Below are 25,222 nucleotides of genomic sequence, written 5' to 3' on the forward strand. Positions count from 1 at the left end.
ATGACAAAAATTAGAATGGAATTCCCACAAACTGGTTCAGACACAGAAACCCAGTGGCTATTCAATTTATGGTCCAAAGATGGACATAACCTGATCCTCACAGGAGCAAGGGTTGTGCAACTCGAACCCGTTACCACTGATGCTAAATTTAGTCAACACCTTAGAGTATTTGGAGAAAATTATGTTAATATACAAAGACTTTTGTTTGACTGGATAGCAGCAGCCTGGAGAATAAGATGGTCTATACCCAATATTTTATCCCTTAAAACACCTCCATGGAAAACAGCAGGGGAAGCTACTAACATTATAATGAAATTAGGACTATTGACTATGATTTATGATAGGGGACAGATACCCTCACTGCTACATGCAGAAGCAACAGAAAAAATTAAAAGTGTCATCCTAAAAGCTGCACCCCATTGGACAGAAGAGCATTATTTAAGGTATTTACAGGCACCAGGAACACAAGAGAACTGATTGACTTGATAAGAACAGCTGAGAAACTAAATCAAGATAAAAGCAATAGCTTTAACAGTAATGCATATAGACAAAACAGGCCTACACCTAATGTAAATAACCCTAACAACAAAATCCATCAGGCCTAGGCTATTTAGACCATTTAGACTACCACCCTCTAATCCTAGTTATAGAAGTAAAAAGCCCAGTGTAGATACTAGAAGGTACTTACAGTGGCAAAGAAATGGATAACCAACCTTTTAGGGGGAACAAACCCACATATACATCTAATAACCCATTTACTATAAATAATAACCCTTTTATTAAACCTAATCCCATTCATAGACAAGCCACTGTAGGCAAAGGAGAGGAAGACTGATGAGCCCATAGAGGGACTTGACCTTGTCTGTCTCCTGGCTCAAGCCAGAGACAATCACCCATGTGTTACAGTGGCCATATCAATAAAAACCTTTTTATAAATAAAAATACTATATATAATACTACGTTGTTAGATACAAGATCACAAGTGACAATCATACAAGGACATCCTACTAATTTAGAAAACCTTGACAATAAAACAGGACTAATCAAGGGATTAGGACGAAAATTAACCCCAGGGACATGGGTGCATAGATTCCTAACAATTGATAATAGACTACCCATTAAGGCTAAATGCCTTATACATCTCAATTTGGAAAACATTCTTGGAATGGATGTAATAGGGCATCATGTAACAAATAAGAATGAAACAATTCCTAAAACTAATTTGGCTATAGCAAAATGGACTGCAATTTAAATGCCTATCTGATCTGAAATAACAAATATACTCTAATACAATCTTAAGGGAAGAAAAAAATTCAGGAACACCTAAAGTAACAAATTATTATTCCTACTATTTCACTGTATAATAATCTAATCTGGCCTGTTAAAAAGCCAGATGCATCATATAGATTTACAAACTTAAACAAACTTTATAAGTTTATAGATTAAACTTAAACAAACACTCTCCCAAAATTGAGGAGCATCCCAGATATGGACACTATCATAAACAACATCACCACTGGATCTGGAATGTATACAGTAATAGATTTAGCTAACACGTTCTTTGCTATACCTGTTGATGAGGAGAGCTGCCCCATGACTGCATTCACATGGGAAGGTAGATAATATCAGTTTACTAGGTAAGTACTTTCTTACACTAAGAACCTAGTGATATAGCCAACAACCTCCTAACAGAAGACATCCAGGCCTTTCAGGAAAACACAACACACACACAAACCATTATTTCTTATATTGATGATATCCTTATTTATGGTGATAACTTGGGAAGAACAGAGTAGGCTCAAGATAGAGTTAATTGAATTCCTTACATTCAGAGGATGGACAATCAACCCAGGTAAGGTCCAAAGACACAAAACTACAGTAAAATGTGTAGGTATAATTTGGTCTTCTGAAGGTAGGAAAATACCAGACTAGTCATAAATAATATCGATTGAAAACCAACTCTTACCAGAAAAGACGCAGCTCAGAAACTGAAAGGACTGTTTGGATATTGTAAACAGCACATACCACATATGGAGATAATTTTAAAAATAACTGCAAGAGAGTGACATCAGCATCATGGCAGAGTGAACTTTCCCGGGACTCTCTCATCTCCAACATATAACAAAAAGGAGCAACCATATTCCAAAAGAAAATACCCTAAAAGCACAAAACCTTGCAGAGACAAGTGGCCACATGATGTAGGGTGGAGAGGCTGGAGCCCCGCTCAGAGGAGCTGGAATGGGATAAAAGAGAACTTTGCTCCCTCTCCTAAAGACTGGGATCACAGGAGGCTCTGAGAGGGAAGGAGTGGGGGAGGGATTGCACATTGTGGGATCACCCAGGACTCCCTAGGGCCCTTGCAGCCTAGAGGGAAGCCCTCTAATAGGGGCTAGTGGGGGAGAAAGCTTTCACACAGGGTGGCCTCATCCAGCCAAGACCCCAGGAGACCAGATAGTGAGAGCTGATCAGGAAACCCAGGACTGCATGCAGGAGAAAGCACCCCTCCTCCAACTGGCACTGCACCATCTTGGCTGAAGGCAGAGGGCTCAGAATATGTGGCTCTTGACCCCCACCCAGAGGCACTAGGCTGTAACCACAAACGAATAATATCAGAATGAGAAAGACCCATCCTTCCAGCATCAGGCACTACATCAAATCTCCAGATCAGAGAGAAAACAACAAGCACCCAGAACTCAATCCTGAGGACTCAGAAATATGTAAACTAAAGACAGTGAATTCAAAATAGCTATCATCAAAAAACTCAATGAGGTAGAAGAGAATATAGAGAAATAATTCAACGAGTTCAGGAGCCACTTCATAAAAGAGATTGAAACTATAAAGAAGAATCAACCAGAAATATTAGAGATGAAAGACACAATGGAAGAAGTAAAACAAAATATGATTCTCTGAATGCTCATGTGGACACAGTAGAGGAGTGAGTCTGCATAATCGAAGATAGACATGTTGAAATGCTCCAGACAGAGGAGGAGAGAGAACTGAGACTAAAAAGAAATGAAGTCTTTGAGAGATATCCAACTCAATGAGGAAATGCAACATAAGAATTATAGGTATTGAAGAAGGTGAAGAGAAGGAGAATGGAGCAGAAAGCATGTTGGAAGAAATAATAGCAGAGAACTTCCCAAATCTAGGGAATGAGAGGGAAATAGCTGTGGAGGAAGCTTCCAGATCTCCTAGATTTGTCAATGTAAAAAGACCTACTGCAAGGCATATAGTAGTAAAACTGGCAAAAATGAATGACAAAGAAAGAATACTCAGGGCAGCAAGGCAGAAGAAAATAACCTACAAAGGAACCCCTGTCAGACTTTCAGCAGATTTCTCTGCAGAAATCTTACAAGCTAGGAGAGTATGGAATGACATATTCAAAACTTTAAAAGATAAAAGTCTTCAGCCAAGAATACTCTATCCAGCAAAAATGTTCTTCAGATATGAGGGAGAAATTAAATCTTTCCCAGACAAACAAAAGCTAAAGGACTTCATAGCCACGAGACCCCCCCCCTCCCCCCCACTACAAGAAATCCTCAAGAAGGCCCTCAAACCTGAAAAAAGAAAAAAGGGAGAAAAGCACCACAAAACACAGAATAAGGAGACAAATATGTAGACAGAATCAGAATAGGATAGCAAACATTCAACTATAGCATTAGGGTAAAGGGAAGGAAAACACCAGACATAAAGACAATCCTGTCACTTTAACCACAAACTCACAACACAAGTTGGAATAAGATATGAGAAAAATAACTTAGGAAGGGAGGAGGAAAGGGACTGAATCAGTTTAGACTAAGGAAATAAGAGGCCATCAGAAAATGGACTATCTTATATATGATATTCTGAATACAAACTTCAGGGTAGCCACTAAACTAAAAAGCAGAACAGAGACACAAAAAAATAAATAAGGAAAAACAAGGAAACACATCATTAAAAACTACATAATTCAATGGGTAGACCAAAACACATAGGACGAGAAACAAAGGAAATGCAGGAAAACCAGAAAACAAGTGATATAATGACAACATTAAGCCCTCATACATCAATAATCACCCTCAATGTAAAGGGATTGAATTCTCCAATAAAAAGACACAGAGTGGAAAAACGGATTAAAGAACAAGATCCAACAATTTGTTGCCTCCAGGAAACACATCTCAGCTCCAATGACAAACACAGGCTGAGAGTGAAGGGGTGGAAGATGATACTCCAAGCTAATGGCAAACAAAAGAAAGCAGATGTCGCAATACTTATATCAGACAAAGTAGACCTCAAGATAAGGCAGGTAAAGAGAGACAAAGAGGGGCAATATATAATGATCAAAGGGACACTACATCAAGAAGAAATAGTGCTTATAAATATCTAAGCACCCAACACAGGAGCACCAAAGTTCATAAAGCAACTGTTAACAAACCTCAAAGAAGATATTAAAAATAACACAAAAATAGTAGAGGACCTCAACACCCCACTTAGAGCATTGGACAGATCATCCAGACAGAAAATCAACAAGGAAACAGTGGAATTAAATGAAAGGCTAAACCAGTTGGACTCAATAGACATATATAGAACACTCCATCCAAAAACAGCAGAATACACATTCTTCTCAAGTGCACACGGAACATTCTCAAGGATAGACCATATGTTGGGAAACAAGGCAAGCCTCTGTAAATTTAAAAAAATTCAAATAATAACAAGCATCTTCTTCAATCAGAATACTATAAAGCTAGAAATCAATTACAAGAAAAAACTGAGAAAGGGACAAAGATGTGGAGACTAAACAATACACTATTGAACAAGCAGCGGATCATTGAAGAAATTAAAGGAGAAATCAAAAAATATCTGGAGACAAATGAAAATGATAAAATGCCATACCATCTCATATGGGATGCAGCAAAAGCTGTATTAAGAGGGAAATTTATCACAATATGGGCACACCTTAAAAAACAAGAAAAATCCCAAATAGACAATCTAAAATTACACCTAACTGAATTAGAAAAAGAACAACAAAGAAAGCCCAAAGTCAGCAGGAGGAGAGAAATAATAAAAAATCAGAGCAGAAATAAATGCTATTGAAACAAAAAAGGCAGTAGAAAGGATCAATGAAACAAAGAGCTGGTTCTTTGAGAAGATAAATAAAGTTGACAAACCCCTAGCCAGACTTACGAAGAAAAAAAGAGAGAAAGTTCAAATAAACAAAATCAGAAATGAAAGAGGGGAAATAACAACAGACTCCGCAGAAATACAACAGATTATAAGAGAATACTATGAAAAACTACATGCCAACAAAATGGATAACCTAGAGGAAACGGATAAATTCTTAGACTCTTACAACCTCTCAAAGCTGAGTCAAGAAGAAACAGACAATCTGAATAGATGAATCACAAGGAAAGAGATTGAAACAGCAATCAAAAGCATCCCAAAGAATAAAACACCAGGACCAGACAGCTTTCCTGGGGAATTCTACCAAACTTTCAGAGAGGATTTAATACCTATCCTTTACAAGCTATTCCAAAAAATTAGGGAGGATGGAACTCTTCCTAACACATTATATGAAGCCAACATCACTCTGATACCAAAGCCTAACAAGGATAGCACAAAAAAGGAGAACTACAGGCCAATATTGCTGATGAACATAGATGCAAAAATTCTCAAGAAAATTTTGGCAACCCGAATTCAGCAATACATCAAAAGGATCATAAATCACGATCAAGTGGGATTCATACCAGGGACACAGGGATGGTTCAACATCTGCAAATCAATTAATGTGATACACCTCATCAACAAATTGAGGAATAAAAACCACATGATCATCTCAATAGATGCAGAGAAAGCATTTGACGAGATCCAACAGCCATTTATGATAAAAACTCTTAACAAAATGGGGATAGAAGGAGAATACGTCAACATAATAAAGGCCATATATGACAAACCCACAGCCAGCATCATACTCAATGGGCAAAAACTGAGCGCCATCCCCCTGAGAACAGGAACAAGACAAGGATGTCCACTATCACACTCATTCAACATAGTACTAGAGGTTTTGCCCAGAGCAATTCGGCAAGAGAAAGTAATAAAAGGAATCCAAATAGGGAGTGAAGAAGTGAAACTCTTGCTGTTTGCAGACAACATGATCTTATATATAGAAAACCCAAAAAAATCCATTGGAAAACTAATAGAAATAGTTAACAACTACAGTAAAGTTGCAGGGTACAGAATCAACTTACAAAAATCAGTTGCTTTTCTATGCTCCAATAACGAACTTACAGAAAGAGAACTCAAGAATATAATTCCATTTGCAATTGCAATTAAAAGAATAAAGTACCTAGGAATAAATTTAACCAACGAGGTGAAGGACTTATACAATGAAAACTATAAGACATTACTGAGAGAAATGGATAATGACCTAAAGAGATGGAAGGAGATTCCTTGCTCATGGATTGGAAGAATAAACATAGTTAAAATGTCCATACTACCCAAAGCAATCTACAGATTCAATGCAATCCCTATTAGAATCCCAATGACACTCTTTACGGAAATACAGCAAAGAATACTAAAATTCATATTGGGCAATCAAAGACCCCAAATTGCTAAGGCAATCCTGAGAAAAAAGAATAAAGCTAGAGGTATCACAATCCCTGACTTCAAAATGTACTACAAAGCCATAGTGACCAAAACGGCATGGTACTGGTACAAAAACAGGCACACAGATCAATGGGACAGAACTGAAAGACCAGAAATAAAACCACACATCTACAGACAGCTAATCTTCGACAAAGGTGCCAAAAACATACAATGGAGAAAAGATAGTCTCTTCAATAAATGGTATTGGGAAAACTGGACAGCCACATGCAAAAGAATGAAGGTACACCACTATCTCACGCCATACACAAAAATAAACTCAAAATGGATCAAAGACTTGAAGATAAGTCCTGAAACTATAAAACTCCTGGAAGATAATATTGGTAGTACACTCTTTGACATTGAACTAAAAAGGATCTTTTCAAATACCATGTCCTCTCAGACAAGGGAAACGAAAGAAAAAATAAACAAGTGGGAATTCATCAGACTAAAAAGCTTCTGCAATGCAAAAGAAACTAGGATCAAAACAAAGAGACAACACACCAATTGGGAGAAAATATTTGCAAATGATACATCCAACAAGAGGTTAATCTCCATAATATATAAGGAACTCACACAGCTGAACAGTAAGAAAGCAGAGAACCTGATCAAAAAGTGGGCAGAGGAAACAGACATTTTTCCAAAGAAGATATACAGATGGCTAATAAACACATGAAAAGATGTTCAACATCGCTAATCGTCAAGGAAATGCAAATCAAAACTACACTAAGATACCACCTTACACCTGTTAAAATGGCTATAATCACTAAGACTAAAAATAACAAATGTTGGAGAGGGTGTGGAGAGAAGGGAACCCTCACGCACTGCTGGTAGGAATGCAAACTGGTGCACCCCTATGGAAAACAGTATAGAGATTTCTCAGAAAACTAAAAATAGACCTACCATATGACCCAGCTATCCTACTACTGGGTATCTACCCAAACAACTTGAAATCAACAATCCAAAGTAACATATGCACCCCTATGTTCATTGCAGCACTATTCACAATAGCCAGGACATGGAAGCAACCCAAGTGCCCATTGACTGATGATTGAATAAAGAAGATGTGGGATATATATACAATGGAATACTACTCAGCCAAAAAAAAGGACAAATTTATCCCATTTGCAATAACATGGAAGGACCTAGAGAATTATGCTAAGCAAAATAAGCCAGTCTGAGAAAGACAAACACCAGATGATTTCACTTATATATGGAATATAAACAAGTACTTGCACAAAGAAAACAGTTCAGTAGTTATCAGGGGAAGGGGGGTGGAGGGGCACAGGGGATGAAGGGGACCACTTATGTGGTGACAGTCAAGAAATAACGTATAAGTGAAATCTCACATTGATGTTAACTATTATGAACTCAGTTTAAAAAAATTAAAAAATTTTTAAAGCTAAAAAAAACCCAACTACAAAATAAAAAGGGAATTCAGATAGACAGAGACTAAAGAGGCAGCCTTTACTTATTTGAAAAATGCTGTCAGAACTTTTAACACGTTGGCACCAGCTAATGAGGATTCTAAATGTAAACTAGAGTGCCTCTACTCATAAGGGTTTGCAACGTGGTCACTGTAGACTAAAACACCAGAGGGTCCCAAATTTTACCCAATTGGGTTTTGTACTAAGAAGTTTCTGTGGTCCAAGAATGGATACTTACCAATTGAAAGGCTCACTTGGGCACTCTACACTACAAGACACAAAGCCGCTAACAGAGAATACACCAATTATATTTAAATCCAACTACCTATTCTGGATTGAGTAAAACAGATCCTTGACAAACAGAGGGAACTACGCCTGACCATAAAGTCCTAACATGGAAATGGTATATTTCCCAGTGGGACATATGGGTGGATGGTCGACCCTCTGCATTAACTGAGGAAATCTCAACAATGCCAATGATGGACTTGCTGGAGTTTCCAAGGGGTGAACCTATTCAAGCTCGAGTAATTGGGCAATGGGGATGACCCTGGTCCATGGCATTCAATAATGCCTGGTTTACAGATGGATCAGCATCCACGACACCATCTAGAGTACACTGGCAGGCTACAGCCTTGAGGGTTAGATGGTCTAAACCTGACAGAATTGGGCTCAGGGGAATCAGCACAATATGCTGAACTAATAGCCATAAAATTGGTGACTGAATTCTTTGTCACAGAAAATCAGAATGAGGTATATCTCTTCTCATGGGCAGTAGCTAATGGAATAGCTATTTGGTCAGTAACATGGCAGGAAAGTGACTAGAAAATAGGAAACAAGGACATGGGGGGGAAGGACATATGGCAGAAAATAGCACTGGCTAACATGTCCATGTTCATCACACATGTCTTTGCACATCAGAAGGACAGCTCTGAAATAACCAAATGTAATAACCAGGTAGACAAACTCAGTAGAAAAACTAATGAGGCTAGAATCCCTAAAGTCTATCTCAAAAAATACAATGATTCACAGATAGAAAGAGAACCTATTCAAAACATAACCATGCATGAACAAGAAGGATAATGGAACATAAAACCTGAACAAACAGGTATGCCAATCGATAGGATCATTGCATGGGTACATCACCAAACAGGTCATGCTGGCATTCATGGCACTAGAACATGGTTAGAAAAAAGAAACACGTATATACCTACCAAATACCTCCAATTCCAAATTAAGAGATATGATAATTGCCGATGGTTTGAAGCTTGGAGGTTATCAATGAATATTCCAGATAAGGTCAAAGCTGACAGACTTTTCCAAATTATACAAATAGATTATGTAAGACCCTTGCCCATATCACAGAATAAACTATGTGCATGCACTACTGTAGACACATGGTCAGGAATAGGCTTACCCTACCCCTGCAGGAAAAGTGATCAAAAATTCGCCATCAGAGCACTGGAAATCTGTATTACTTGCTATGATATCCCAACCTTCATAGACTCAGACCAGATAACCCACTTCACAGGAAAAATAATAGAACATTGGGCCAAAGAACAGGCATCACGTGGAACTTTCACTTACCCTACAATCCAGCTGGCTCTGCATCAATTGAAAGGTATAATGGCTGGTTTAAGCAAAAGCTTAGATTGCTTACTAACAATCTAGATATGAAAGCTTGGATTAAAGCAATCTGGAGGGGCCGGCCCAGGGGTGCAGCGTTAAGTGCGCACGTTCTGCTTTGGTGGCCAGGGGTTCAGGGTGGCCGGGCGTAGCAAGCCATGCTGTGGTAGGTGTCCCACGTGTAAAGTAGAGGAAGATGGGCACGGATGTTAGCTCAGGGGCCAGCCTTCCTTAGCAAAAGGGAGGAGGATTGGCAGTAGTTAGCTCAGGGCCAATCTTCCTCAAAAAAAAAAAAAAAAAGCGATCTGGAAGGCAGCAAAATTTCTCAATCATAGATATGGAAGAAATGGAAAAACTCCTATTGAATTAACATTGCAGGCACCCACAGAGATAAGAATTGGTGCTAACAGTACCCCAGAACCTAAATTAAAAGGAAAAAAATTAATTTAAAAACATGATGATATATGGTACTGGGGAAATTACAGCACCTGCTGCTAATAAAACTTACTAGATGACCGAAGGAAAAGGCATATTACATCAAACCTGGGTTCAGATCCCAGGCGGAGACCTACTCCACTTACCAGCCACACTGTGGAGGCATCCCACATACAAAAAAATAGAGGAAGATTGCCACAGATGTTATCTCAGGGCTAATATTCCTCAAGCAGAAAAAGAGGAGGATTGGCAACGGATGTTAACTCAGGGCGAATCTTCCTCCAGGGGAGAAAATAGCCAATTGGAGCAGAATTGTGTTCTATTTATGGAACAGAACACCTGAAGAATTAATAGATGACTGGTGGAAACAGGGAGTGAGAAGTAAAATCATAAATTGAAAAATGGGATAACCTAGAAAAACCATTAAAAAATTACAGAGATGAGTTTACCACATGGATACTAAATATGTAGTTCCAGCCATGGGTAATGATAATACTTTAGGAATAGATGTTGTAACAGCACATTCATGTAAGGACTGCTGGGCCATTACATCTTTAAATATAAATAGGCCAAAAATCAATCATTTACTACAACCCAAATTTAATCCATATTCACTTAATAGAAAATTAACAATAGATCCATAGCCACCATGTACAGACTTGAAAAGAACAGCGATAACTTGTAAGGTGTATAGAGGACACATAGGAAACTTAGCATATAATACATGTCATTTTCCTTGGGGGTATACATTGGGCTTCATCTCACACCACAGGTTTCTACCCCAGGAATATGAGAACCTATGCTAATAAAACTTCTTATGGTCATATTGGAACCCACAATAGTAGCCTACACCTTGAAATTTAATATATAAAACTTTCAAGCTAGATATTGATCCCTAAATTGTACTCAGTTTTATTCATCTTCACTTATGCCCAATTTACAACCTGTGCCCTAAACAGATTCCCTGAAAGGAAGGAAACCCTTACAGTTCCTTGTTGAACTGGTAGGAGGTTTAATTGGAGGAGCAATGATGGGCGCTTTTTCTCAATTCCCAACCTGTCAAATCACATTAAATTTTAAAAACTTTGAAACCAAACAGTCTCAATTTAACATACATGCAATGGCAGCTTTGTCATCGTTGGGTACACAGATGGATAAAATTAGCAATATATTACAAAACACAAATGAATTTCATACGGAAGTAAATAGAGCAATGGAAATTCTACATAAGGCAGTTGGAGAAAACACTAAAAATAACAAAATATTGAAAAATGACATAAAAGATATTTCTCTAAGTGTAGTTTGTCAACGGTTGCAGTTGAGATTGGTTGATATGTGGAATATTCTTAGAGCAGCCGTAATCATGGGGCAACACTGGTCACTCGAGATAATGGACAATCTAACCAGATCTAGAGGAGATACCACACATCCTAATGTCCGTGATTCCTTGGATAACTGTGAAATTAGATTATTGGCACTTAAAGGAGGAAACATGACATTGGGTTACCACACTTCTGTGATTACCTGATATCAAAAGAGAGAGTGGAGCCTACAGGCCACAGAAAGCCCCTTTAATATAGAAGGAAAACATGTTCTTAAGGATACATTCGTGGAATGGAACCAAAATATCTTATCACTGCTAGACCTTTGGATATACCTATGGTACAAGTATCCATGACTATGGCCTTGATGCCTCCTCAATCAGTTATGTGTAATATGGGAAAGTGGACCATGATAGTATGCTTTAATCTGAATCTTACCTTAACCTATTGGAGTCAAGGGAAAAATAAGAAACACAACATGATGAGATGTGTAAAAATAGAACAGGTAATGAATGTGATGATAGAAGGAAAAGGATGTTATTCAAGGTCAATAGGATATAGAGGAACCTTAAAATAACCAGAGAAATATTTCACATTGAGCCTCCTAAAATTAATTTAATAAATGTAAATCATACATTAGAAAAATTAAGACAAGTAAAAGAATATCTGGAAGATGAGACTAATAAAATAAAAATAACTTTGCAGAAATTGAAGAGAAGAAAAACATGCATTCTCTAAAATAATGACAGCCTTGAAATCTGATGTTATGGCAATCAAGCACATGCCTGATAGTGCCATGCAAGCTTGTACCCCTAGAGCTTTATAAAAATGGCTTTTCCAAGGAAACACAATTGTCAAGGAAGTTTAATTGAGTGGTTTAAGAAGCTTAACTTTTGGTTGTTTGGTGATTGGACATGACTTCATATTAAAGAGTTCTTTACCATGCTTATATTGACAATATTAGGAATATGGTTGCTTAAGCTATGATATAAAACAATGTGTGTTAAAGGAAAAAACCCCACATAATACGGTTATTTGTGATTAAGAGTGAAAGTGGTTTAGAATCACAGGGTGGGTTGACATTTTCGTGAACTTGGGTTTGTACAGGACATTAGGCCCTTAGGATTAATTAGTGCGTGAGTGATTTGAAATCACAGGGTGGATTGTCATGCATTGGTTTGATATGATTTGAAGCCCACTTGTTTATGGCTTAAATGAAGTTGTGTTAATCTATGAGTGACTTTGTTCACATTGAGGGAGCTGCGTCAGGATGTTGTCATTGATAAGCGCTCAGCAGCTCCTCTGATGACGGACACTACTGGGGGCTTGTGGATAAGAGCATGCGGAGAACCAACTGTGGCTAGGGGATGTTTAGTCTTTAAATACCAAGAGTTTGTGAGGACTTACTCAGGAGTGTTCAGTCTGAGCAAAGTGACTCTTTGCTGATCTAAATAGATCTCCAAAGACCGTGGGGTGTCAGCTCCTCCAGTGGTAAGGCGACTCTTCATCAGCAGTGGTGAAAACTGGGCAGCCATGGGGCCGGCCCTGTGGCCAAGTGGTTAAGTTCGTGCACTCCTCTGTGGCGGCCCAGGGTTTTGCTGGCTCGTATCCTGGGCGCGGACATGGCACCACTCATCAGGCCACGCTGAGGCAGCGTCCTAAGTGCCACAACTAGAAGGACCCAGAACTAAAATACGCAACTATGGGGGGATCTGAAGAGAAAAAAGTAGACAGAAAAAAAACAAAACAAAACCAGGCAGCCACCCCGTGAAGGAGATTATCTTGTCCACCAACACCAACATCTTCGTTCTCTAGCAACATGCTCTAGCAGCAAGGAACTTTCATGAAATTTGGGCTTTATTTCTTTCATCTCCATTTAACCTGGAACAATAGTGTGATTAATCTATCATTTGTTTTGGGTGTGTTATTTCCTTTTTGGCTTATTAAGAGGCATTATTCTGTATACTGTTGGCTTGCGAAATCATTGTAATTCCCACAGTGAACCTGTGTTAAATAAATTATTGGCAAAGATAATCTTAATCTCTGAGCATAACATTTTTTGCCTCACAAACAAAATGAGTGTGATCTCATCTTGACTCTTAATTATATCTGTAAAGAGCGTATTTCCCAATAAGGTCACATGCTGAGGTTTTAGGTGCACAGGCAGTTTTTCTGGTGGGGGGCGGGGCGCCGGATTCAGTCTACTACCCTGGGGTTAGCATCACTGTCTCTGATGGCCTGAAGACTCAGCTGGGTGTGGCAGTAGAAAAAATAAATGATATCTCGGGGAGAGGAAAGAATATGGAAGAAGCTTTTGGGGGAGTCATATCTGCAAAAAAGGGAGAGACTGGCGAAGGGAATAGAATGGATGAGGCTGAGAGAACGGGAAGGAGGCGGTGACGGGATGATGGGCATATAAATGGGGGAGAGTCTGAGTTTTAATGCGAACGAGAACACAAACGACAGGGAAAGGAGGAAGTCAACTTCTGTCTAGAAATTTCTGTCCAGGTTTCTGGAGAGTGATTTGATTAAAAAGGAATGAGAATAAATGACAGGCAGTGAAAGAGACCTTTCGAAAGTGAAAGAAGGTTTCTAAAGCCACAGGGACTTTCTGGGAGCTTTTAATTAGTTAGTTTATGAGGAATCTAGCAGAGTCAAGTCTAAATATGAAGCAGTTTTTATTTTTCTCCTGCCATTCCATCAACTGGATTCTGAAATTCTCCCCCTCATATCCCTTAGTGATATCTCGAGCGGATTGCCCAGCTCTCTGGTCCTTTTGAGGTATTAACAGTACAGTCTAGTTTTTAATCTCCAGCTCCATCTAAAGCTCCTCTCCTTCTCCACAGCACAGCCTAGACTTTAGTTCAAGCTTGGTATCTATATGGGGGATGGGCACGGTTTACTGGAGATACACACTTGCTGCTCCTGCCTCTCCCAGATCCAGCTTTCTGATGTGGAGGCTAGGGATGAGGGGTAGCGAGGCAGATATACTTTTCTGTGATTGTGTTGGTTAAGATACAGTCTAAGCTTCAGGACAGGGAGATCCCAAACACAGGGGCTTAAATAAGATTGAAATTTCTTTCTTTCTAAGTAAAAGGTCAAATATGGGCAGGAGGTCTAGGATAGGTAGCTGTCTCTACTCCACAAAGTCATTCTAGGGCTCAGGCTGGCCATTTGGCTGTTTCCATAGTTCTTATCTTCTCCTCCAGCCTCCATTCTCCTTTAGATGAAGCCAAGGGAACAAATGAAGTCCTCTTGAGTTTTCTCTGAGTGTGGGACCAAGGAAGGCTGAGTTGGAGATACACTCCCTGTCCCAGGCACATGACATCACAGTCTCTAACTGCCTTTGGTTATTCCTACAGAAGGAGCTACTCCAACAGAAATCTCCAGGAGAGTAGATACCAGTGCTTCTGTTCACTTACACTCCTGAACTCCCAGTGGCACATGTAGTGTTCTCTAAGACTGCTCAGAGAGGGACCACCCTCAGGGAGAGTTGGGAGGGAGGTGTCCTAACACTTCTGCATCAAAGCAAGTATCCACCTGAGGAAGGAGATGCCCAGCCTTCCCGCCCAGTCTCTGTCAGTGATTCTACTGACATGCCCCCTTCACTTGGCTTGGGAAGGAGAGGGTGTCAACTCTCCCACCAGAAGAGGGCTCAGCCTTACATCATCAACACTAGTACCCCAATGCTGCTGACTCTCTCATTGCCCTCCCAGCATTCTTAGGTGGCTGGGAAATATGAGGGTGGGGTGATAGTGGGGACGGTAGTATCTGGAGTATCTGGTTCGACTGCTTTTGAATGCCCTGAGGGAAGTGCTAGGCCCCAATTGTTGGCAGCTCCCTTTAGAATATGCGGTATGTAACACTTCCTTGTCCTTGGTTTTGGACCCAAGTCATAGGAAAAGCTCCAGTCAATACCCCATTATGTAATCAATAGAACCAACAGATGGGAAGAGAAACTGGAATTATTGGCAGGTTATTAAATCACATGACAGATGAGCAACCTAAAAATCTATCCTAAATTTGGATTAAATAACCAAGGAAAAGACGTATCATTCACAGGAACAGGAGAAAAGGTAGAGAAGAATGGTTTGGATTTGTGTCTATTGGCTCAGAAAGTCCACTTCATGGGAATATAACTGAAGGAAATAATTATTCATATACATCCTAAGGAAATATATGAACAATGCTGCTTATTGCAGAATTGTTTATCATAGCAAAAATTGGAAACAACTTAAATATCCAGCAATAGAAGATAGATAGGTTAAATATATTAATTAAAATATTTTAAAAATGCATTAAAAGTAAAGTGGAATATTATTCAGCTAATAATAATGAAGTTGTAGATGGATGTTTACTGACATGGAAAGGTATTTATGACGTAGTATGGATTAAGAGAAGCAGATTACAAAGCAGTATACATAGTGCAATACCATCCAAGCGTATGTGTGTGTGTCTGTGTGCACATAAATTGATACAAACTTTCTGAACAACAACTTGGCAGCAGGCTTCAAGAGCCTAAAGCATGTTCATCTGTATGGGAGAAAGTCTGCATGGTGGCTACAAAAATAATATTGGTGTATCTTTATGTGGTGAGATGATTGTTGATTTGAGATGTCTTCTTTTTATTCTTTGTATCTTCTGATTCTTCTTCAGCAAACATTTATTACTTGGATAACAAAAAATTAAGATAACTAAAAAATTATCTTTAAGAACACATATTCATATTTATTTGACCCTGTTATGGAGAAGAACTTTCTAAACCTAAAAGCAAAATGTAGTAGTGGAGCTGATTTGTATAGACTCGTGTGAGTCAGTTGTTAAATATTCAGGAATTTTGCAAGCAGGTCAGTTGGTAGCTAGAGATCAGCTCTAGGGGAAATGTATACGCTGCAGATGTTGGCTAGTGCTACAAATCAGGCTCTTTTTTTGGTAAATTGGTTTACCAGCACACAACAGAATGACAGTAACAGCAAAGAAAAAGTCAACTTACTGGTTTATATAAAAACGTACATATTTATTTGTTCAAAAGATCATGAAATGAAAAGGTAGACAATGAGGGAAGATATTTGCAAAAGGTTCGACAGACAGTGTCTGTCTAACATAAAAGAGAATGTATAAATAGTAAAAACATAATCCTGGTGTAGAAATAGGCAAATGGCATGAGCAAGTAATTCACAAAAGGGATATGAATAGCCAATAAACGTGAGAAACCATCCAAGACATTTATAATAAAAGAAAATACAAATGAAACAAGAATGAGCTATGAAATTGACGGGTCTACAAAATGTACTTTTGTGGAGAACATGTAGCATGATGAGTACTCTGACACGCCCTTGGGAGTAGGTAGATTGGACTAAGTTTTATGGAGAGCTCTTTGGCGGTTATGCATCAGGAATATGAAATTGTCCATGCATGCCCTTTAACCTCTCCCTTACTTTCAGAGGTTTATCCTAAAGCAACAGAAAACTCAGACCAAAGTTGTGTACAAAGGTCAAAGGTGCTTGTTGACATTTTGTGAAACAGAAAGAAGGAACCTCCCCTCAGGTGATTAGCTAGACAAGAGGCTGGCCGTGGCCTAAGATTTACTCATGTGGCAATTTCAAAAATTTGGCTGGAAAACTTTAAGTAGTTAAGGGAAAATTAATTAAAAGGAAAATCTCCAAGTGATGCCATTTTTCATTCCAAGTCAGCTTTGTAGGGCACAATTTGAACTCTAGGGTCTGATAGGTGAGAGGAATTGTGGGGGATTGTTGCGTGGGGAGAGTAGGGAAGGAAGGAAGGAAAGGCACCCTACTGCTTTGCACATGGTGTGAGTACTAACCCTGCTGTGAGGGGAGCCTCCCAGACTAGGCACTGTGGTCATAGCATTTGTTTTCTTCCTTATTGATTAAGAAATCATACTTTCTATGTCTTCCTGATAAAAGCACTTGACAAACTAGGAATAGGTGGGAACTTCCTCAACCTGATGAAAAGCATAGATGAGAAACTCACAGTTAATATTATACTTAATGGTGAAATACTCAAAGCTTTCCCCCTGACCTCAGGAACAAGATGAGGATGTCTGGTCTCCCTAATTCTATTCACCATTGTACTGGAGATGCTAGCCAGAGCAATTAGGCAAGAACACATTATAAATGGCATCCATATTGGAAAGGAAGAAGATGACATGATCTTGTTTGTAGAAAATACTTAGGAATCCACTAAAAAACTAACTAGAACTAAACAACAAGTTCAGCAAGCTTCAAAGAAGATATAAAATTGGTCAATCTGCACATGAAAGGATGCTCAACATCATTAGGCATCAGGGAAATGCAAGTTAAAACCATAATGAGATACCACTTCATTCCCAGTAAGATTATAATTAAACTCAGATAATAACAAGTGTTGACAAGGATTTGAAGAAATTGGAAGCCTTATACTCTGCAGGTGGGAATGTAAAATGGTGCAGCTGCTTTGGAAATATCCTGGCACTCCTCAAAAGGCTAAACATAGTTACCATATGATGAAGTAATTCCACACCTAAGTATATACCCAAGAGAAAACATGTTTGTAGAAAAAATTGTACACAAATGTTCATGCAGCATTAGTCATTAAAGCTGTACATGCAAACAACACAAATGTCCATCAACTGATGCCCAAAAATAAAATGTAGTATATCTATGCAATGGAAAATTATTTAGTAATAAAAAAGTGAAATATGGGTACCTGCTACAACATAGATAAATCTTGAAAATATTAGGCTAAGTGAAACAGTTACAAAAACCCACATATTGTATGATTCCATTTATATGAAATGTCCAGAATAGGCACATCTGTGGAGATTAGTACAATCTAAAGTGGTTGTCTAAGGCTAGAATGGAGGGTGACAGTTAAGCTGTGTGGTGTTTCTTTTTAGGATAATGATAATGTTCTATGTTCTAAATTGATTGTGGTAATAGTTGCATAATTCTGTGAATATACCTAAAGCCATTAAATTATACACTTGGAACAGGTGAAATTTTTTTATGGTATGTGAATTATATCTCGATAAAACTTGTTAAAAAACAAACTGACAGGGGTCGGCCCAGTGGTGCAACGGTTATGTTTGCATGTTCTACTTCAGTGGCCCAGGGTTCACTGGTTTGGATCTCGAGTGTGGACCTATGAACTGCTTGTCAAGCCATGCTATAGCAGGCATCCCACACATAAAGTAGAAGAAGATAGGCACGGATGTTAGCTCAGGGCCAGTCTTCCTCAGCCAAAAGAGGAGGATTGGCAGCAGATGCTAGCTCAGGGCTAATCTTCCTCAAAAAAAAAAACAAAAAAAAACCAACCAAGCAAACAAACAAACAACTAGAGGTCACATCTAATTGGCAGTATATTTACACTGGTCAGAAACTGCTACTGAGAGAACAGAGAGAAGCCTAGAATCCAAGATATGGAACCTCTATTTTGAGTTAGCTGTTTGGGCTGCTATTAACTGAATATAGGTTTGTACTTATTTGCACGGTTATGATGACTCTATCTAGGCCTGGGCTATCCAATATGGTAGCCACTAGCCAAATATGACCATTGAGCACCTGAAATGTGGGTGGCCCCAATGACATGTGCTTTAAGTGTAGAACACACACTGGATTTTGAAGACTTAGAATGAAAAAAAATAAGGTATTTCATGGATAATGTTTTATATTGATTGCATGTTGAAATAATAATATTTTGGACACTTTAGGTTAAATAAAATATTAAAATTTTAAAAAGAAACCATATTCTCTGAGAATTAAAGCTTTTCCTTAGGAGATGTAGTTATATCAATGCAGGGGTGTCCATGACTACAAGTGTGTGTTCGTCCAATGACAATAGGGAGGGAAAATGGAGGCAGGTGGGCAACTCACAGAGGTGGGGATGAGTTTGAAGAGAAGCAGGACTTTAGAGAGCCAAAGTGCTCTGCTTACTGCCCTGCTGACTTCCTGTTCCTGAGCGTTACACTCTAGACCTGTTTCTCAGAGTCAAATACCTTTGGGAGCCAGGAACTGAATGGCTAGTCAAAGACCACCCTCATCTCCAGTTATGGATCTGAGGGAAGAAAGATTGGGAGTGGAAGGGGGAAGAGGTTCATTCTTTCAGTTTCAGAAATATATTTATAGACGCATTTCCCCTATTAAACAAATTATGAGCGGGTAGGAAGAAACAGAGAGAGACAGAATAAGTCAAAAAGAATCCCGGGGTTCTTAGTTTAGGGAAGTTGACCTTGCTCACTGTGGCAGCAAAGCTGATTACAGTGAAGAATTGTGTCAGTCTGTGACTGGACATTATGCAATACTAGGCTGAGGACAAGTTCAGAGGCAGACAGCTAGCATTTCTTAGCTTTATTTGCCTATTTGTTGTTTCGTTATTTTTGTTATTTTCAAAGACAAGAGCGGAGCTATCAAAAAGGATTCCTTGAGTGTGCTTATCTGAGAAAACATCAGAGAAAAGAGATTGTTAGATAGCATATTTTTCACATGGAGTTTTAAAAAAATCACTTTTTTGAAGAAAGTTTGAAAATATGAATGGAAAAAAATTTGAGCACCAGATTTTCTCTGAAAACCGATTTGTCAAAAAAGACATGATTAGCATCCATTCTGTATCAGTACACGAATGATCTTCCCTCTTTATGAATGAGTTTTAGCAAAAGTTTGATCTTGACCATCTTTCCACTCTCAGTCACTTTCTTTTTTTTTTTTTTTTGAGGAAAATTAGCCCTGAACTAACATTTGCTGCTAATCCTCCTCTTTTTGCTGAGGAAGACTGGCCCTGAGCTAACATCCGTGCCCATCTTCCTCTACTTTATATGTGGGACGCCTACCACAGCATGGTTTGCCAAGCGGTGCCATGTCTGCACCCTGGATCCAGGCCGGTGAACACCGGGCCACAGAAGCGGAACGTGCAAACTTAACCACTGAGCTACTGGGCTGGCCCATCTCAGTCACTTTTAATAGTGCACTGATCAAAAGGCAAGAAGCAAGGCATCTGAAATATGCCCAGACCTGCATGCCCTCCTCTACCAGCACAGTTACAACGATAAGCATTTTGAATTCAGCCGATAATCATCTGTGGACTATTAACACCACCTCCTTCACTGCATTACTGTAGACAATAGTAAGTCAACTGCAGTGAAATACAGAGCCGTGTAGATGTGATTCTATTTTAATACAGGTCTATCAATTAACCCACAGGCCCCATTCGACACATGAAAGGAGAAAGCAGGTTTCCACCTCCTGTGTAATGTAATTTCACTGGGATTCGGTAGATGGCAGAAAACAGCTCCCCCACTCCCCGCCCTCCCGCCCTAACATTAAACGTGCTTACCAGTGAAATAAATGTTTGAGGAAGTACTTGAATTTCCTACAGACTGCCAATGAGACAGACGGGCAGGTTGTCTTGGTAAGCGGCATCTTTTTTAATTCTATAGAAGGAAATAATGATATAACTAGTTTTGGGACACAAAAATCTCAAAAGTTTCTAAGACTAAGTGCTGGATGTTTTTCTAAGTTCCTTATTTCTGAGATGTACTTACTGTGGTTTGAACTAGCATTTGTTTATCAGATCCCTGTCCTAAATCAGAGAAAACGGGTTTTTTTTGGCGAGGGGGACTTTTTTCTTGAATGGCACCTCATCTCATGCATGATTTGCTTTCAAGAGATATGTTTGAGTTGGGAGATGAATCAGGTCACAAACATCTCTTGGTTTTCTTACAGAGCAACTAGTTGTTGATTTCGGGGAGTATTGCCCCTCCTCCCACCCTTCTCCATCCACCTCTTCCCAGTGAGAATGCTGAGGGACATGAGATGTAGGTAGATTACTGCTGGAGGCAGTGATGATGTTCATTTCCTCTGTTTTTATGGGCAGGTTTATTTTATTGTTTTTTGGAGGCTGTTCCCGTGAGCTATTCTTTTCTGTTTTCTCAGACCGCTGAAACTGTTCTGGGGTGCTACTGGTCAGGTGGAATTGTAGGTTTTGAGAATGTTTCCCAGGCTACACCCAATTTGATCAAAAGAGTTGAAAATGAGTGTGTCTTTACGACAAAAGGCAAAAGTTCACGAAACCACATAGGAAACAAAGCAGAAAAGCTCTTGAACTGGTTTTGATCCTTTTGTTCTGTGGTTCATAGCTAGTTGGCCTGGTGCAGAGAAGACGCTCAATTACTATTCGCAGGACTGAATTTGTGGGGCACGTTGATTGTATGGGTATTATTCCTTAAGAGAAGTCAGGGTCCTGATTTGATGCCGCCAAAGGCTCCAAACAAATTAATTCAAATGCATTGTACCATATAATGTGAGGCTAAACCTAACAAAATTGTGAAAATGGACATAAAGGCACCTAGAGATATTTTTATACTTTCAAATTAAAGCACCCTTTACTAATCAACTTAGCAAATAATCATTTTATTTGGTAATAAAATAGTTTTAAGTTTCTAATATAGATGAGATTCAGTCATTAGGACTTTGATCAAAAATTGATTTTCACTGATTTAGCAAGTTTGGTATGTAAAATTTAAAGATCCTGTACGTACCTAAACATCAGTTCCTCGTGCATACAATACTTTGGCTTCTTTTTTGTTTTGTTTTTTATTTAAACATTGGCACCTGTGCTAACATCTGTTACCAATCTTTTTTTCTTTTCTTCTTCTCCCCAAAGCGCCCCCAGTACATAGTTGTATATTCTAGTTGTGAGTGCCTCTGGTTGTGGCATGTGGGACACCACCTCAGCATGGCCTGATGAGTGGTGCCATGTCCACACCCAGGATCCGAATCCGCGAAACCGTGGGCCACCAAAGCCCAAAGCAGAGCGTGCGAACTCAACCACTCGGCCACGGGGCTAGCCCCAATACTTTGACTTCTTAATCACAGAAACGAAGACAGTATCATAAACTGAGTGCTTCAAATTAATGACTACAAATGAAAAGGCAAAATGGAGCTTGGGTAAATAGAAGATATTTGAGTCAATTAATTTAGCTAGATATAAAACTGAAGCCGTGCTTTCATTAAACGTTTGGGATAGGCAGTTTTATAAATTTAAATCTTTTGAGGTGGTTGCTGTTGTTAAGAAAACAAGGACAACTTTGTCTTGCTTGTGGTGGGTTCACCATGCGTGAAGCATTCACATCCATGCATGGGGTCCTGTCTCCGCCCCTTGACTCTCTGGTCACTCTCTGTATACTGTGCCTGACTACGCTGATCACTGCCGTCTTGAACTCAGGAGTTGGCCAGAAAGTAGAAAGATCCCCAGACTTGGATTCAGGCTTAGGAATAAGTAGGGAAGCCCACTGGAGCCTCAAACCCAAACCACTTCTACTTCGACCTAGCTTTTACCAGATAGTTCTGTTTTGAAATATTAGGCACTGGCAGTGTTTTGAGATGCTAGGCAATGGCACCAAGTATTTGTACTTGGGTACAAATACCCAAGTAACTGGGTATTTATTCTCATTTAATTGTGTCTCTTGTGGAAGTAGCTCTTTCAGGAAGCTGGAGAAGAAGAATTGGGAAATTTCTGGGTCTTTCAGCCAAATATAATCAATGCCATAAAAATGCCACTATACTTTTAACATGCATTTTAATATGTGTCCCCTTTCTTGTAGAGTCTTTCCGAGTGGTGATGGAGGAGGTATACTGGGTCCTTTTCTGGGTTCAAAGAAATAAGGATAACCAAAGCATCAGTGGGCATCTCTACAAAAGCGTAAGTCCAAGCAATGCTTGGAAATGCAAAAACCAGATGAGTTTGCATATCCACTTTGGGGAACTTTTGCAACCCAGGGTTATTTCTGGGACTTGGTTTATTTAGCTTCTTCTGTACCCATTGAGAGATGTGAGGCAATATGTGAAGAATAATTTGACTCTTTGCCATTACTGATGGGTTGTTTGTCTAATGCAGCTCTGGGGGATTTTGAATCAGTTCCTTGAAAGATCTGTGTAGCCACGTAGCCCCAGCTGAAAGGGTCTCTGGTGGGGAGGGGGGTGTATCACTCTCTAGGGTTCATACCAACACAACTCCTTTTGGTCTCATCCACCCTTGGAATGGTGCTAACAAAATAGTATCTGAGCCATAGTGTGATGGTAACTAGTGCAATGAGCATAACCTAGAACAATGCCTACAATGTATAGGGAATAAATACTTATAGGAAGAATGAATGAAAAGAGTTTTTTGAATAAGAGAGAGGAGTAAACTGCTCCCACCCGCAGAACCTTCCCGTGCTCACTGTCCTCTTATCACTCTCAGAATAGAATCCCAAATCCTTGCAATGACTTACACCCTGTATGATCTTGGCCCTAACTCCTCTCGTCCTTGCTCACTCCCTGCTGACACTGACCTCCTAATTGTGCCTCAGACAAGCTAACCTCAATCCCATCTCTTTTTGCATCTGACTCTTCCTTTTCCAGGAACACTTTCCCCCAGATCTTCCCATAGATTGCTCATTCACTTCATTCTGGTTTCCACTCCAATGCCATCTTCTCAGAAATGGCCTCTCTGACTAACCAATCTAAAAAAGCCACCCCCAACCACTGTTACATAACTACCACTATTCTTGATTCATTTACCCTGCTTTTTTTTTCTATATAGCACTTGTCACTACACGAAATTACGTTTAGTCATTTATTTGCTTATTTTCTGCCTTCCCACTAGATAATAAGCAACTTGAGAATTAGGACTTCATCTTGTTCGTTGCTCTATCTCCAGTCCCTAAAACATGGCCAGTAGGTTATCAATAAATGCTGGTTTAATAAATAAATGGATGAATGGATGGATTTTCTGAGCCCTTTAATCATGATCTAATTACCTTTTGAGTAAGACCAAAATTAGGCACCAAACCATGTGTTGGTAATAAGAGGTAATGCAAGAAGACTCTGAATTCAACCACGTGGGAAGGGAACTCTCAAGAAAGTCGTGGGGGTATGTGTCAAAGGTAAAAAGCACATCAGCTATGAATTCTAGGTTGAGTTCTAAATGATCTTTGAAGGGTTGGGGTCAGACGACTTTCCATGAGTGTGTGAAACCATCTGGATTAGTTTCCTGTGGCTGCTGTAACAAATTATCATAAACTTGGTGGCTTAAAACAACAGAAATTTGGGGCCCGCCTGGTGGTGCAGTGGTTAAATTCATGCACTCTGCCATTTCAGATCCCTGGTGCGGACCTATGCACCACTTGTCAAGCCACGCTGTGGCAGGTGTCCCACATATAAAATGGAGGAAGATGGGCACAGATGTTAGCTCAGGACTAATCTTCCTCAGAAGAAAAAAAATAAAAAACAACAGAAATTTATTCTCTCATAGTTCTGGAGGCCAGAAGTCCAAAATTAAGGTGTCGGCAGGGCAGTACTCTCTCTAGAGCCTCTTCCGGCTTCTGGTGGCTATCGGGCTATTGGCATTCCTTGCCTTGTGGCTGTATCACTCCAATCTCCGCCTCCATCTTCATACAGCCTACCCCTTCCTATCTCTGATGTCTCCATCAAATCTCCCTCTGCCTTTCTCTTATAAGGACACTTGTCATTGGATTTAGAGAACACCTGGATAATCCAGGATGTTCTCATCTCAAGATCCTTAACTTACTTATCTCTACAAAGACTCTTTTTCCAAATTAGATAATATTCACAATTTCTGGAGATTAAGACAAGGTTAGGAGGTGGATACATCTTTTGGGTAGGGTTCCCATTGAATCCATTACACTATCCATATTAAAAGTTATTTGATTAGAGGTAGTATAATTGTTTATCAATATGTATATTTCCCTGGCTTCAGGTTGTATGACTCCAAAGAAAGTTGCTTTCATTTTATGAGTCT

The 25,222-nt window shown here is 39.3% G+C and overlaps 2 protein-coding genes across 6 annotated transcripts in view; one reads left to right on the forward strand and one right to left on the reverse strand.

Annotated features, from left to right (window-relative positions):
- FAM114A1 (family with sequence similarity 114 member A1) overlaps window positions 1-25,222 on the reverse strand; it is a 166,275-nt gene that overhangs the window by 108,559 nt on the left and 32,494 nt on the right. The window lies entirely within an intron of this gene.
- The window catches only part of TLR1 (toll like receptor 1), a 66,635-nt gene that overhangs the window by 34,507 nt on the left and 6,906 nt on the right, over window positions 1-25,222 (forward strand). Inside the window, exons 1-2 of one of the 2 annotated variants that reach the window (XM_014827393.3) lie at window positions 20,753-20,830; window positions 23,025-23,122. The gene's annotated coding sequence lies outside the window, so the exon portion shown is untranslated. Of the gene's footprint in view, window positions 1-20,752; window positions 20,831-23,024; window positions 23,123-25,222 lie in introns of those variants that run through there. The other variant, XM_044767694.2, reaches the window with a different exon arrangement.

This window comes from Equus asinus, chromosome 3 (assembly GCF_041296235.1).
Source record: "Equus asinus isolate D_3611 breed Donkey chromosome 3, EquAss-T2T_v2, whole genome shotgun sequence".
Lineage (NCBI taxonomy): Eukaryota > Metazoa > Chordata > Mammalia > Perissodactyla > Equidae > Equus > Equus asinus.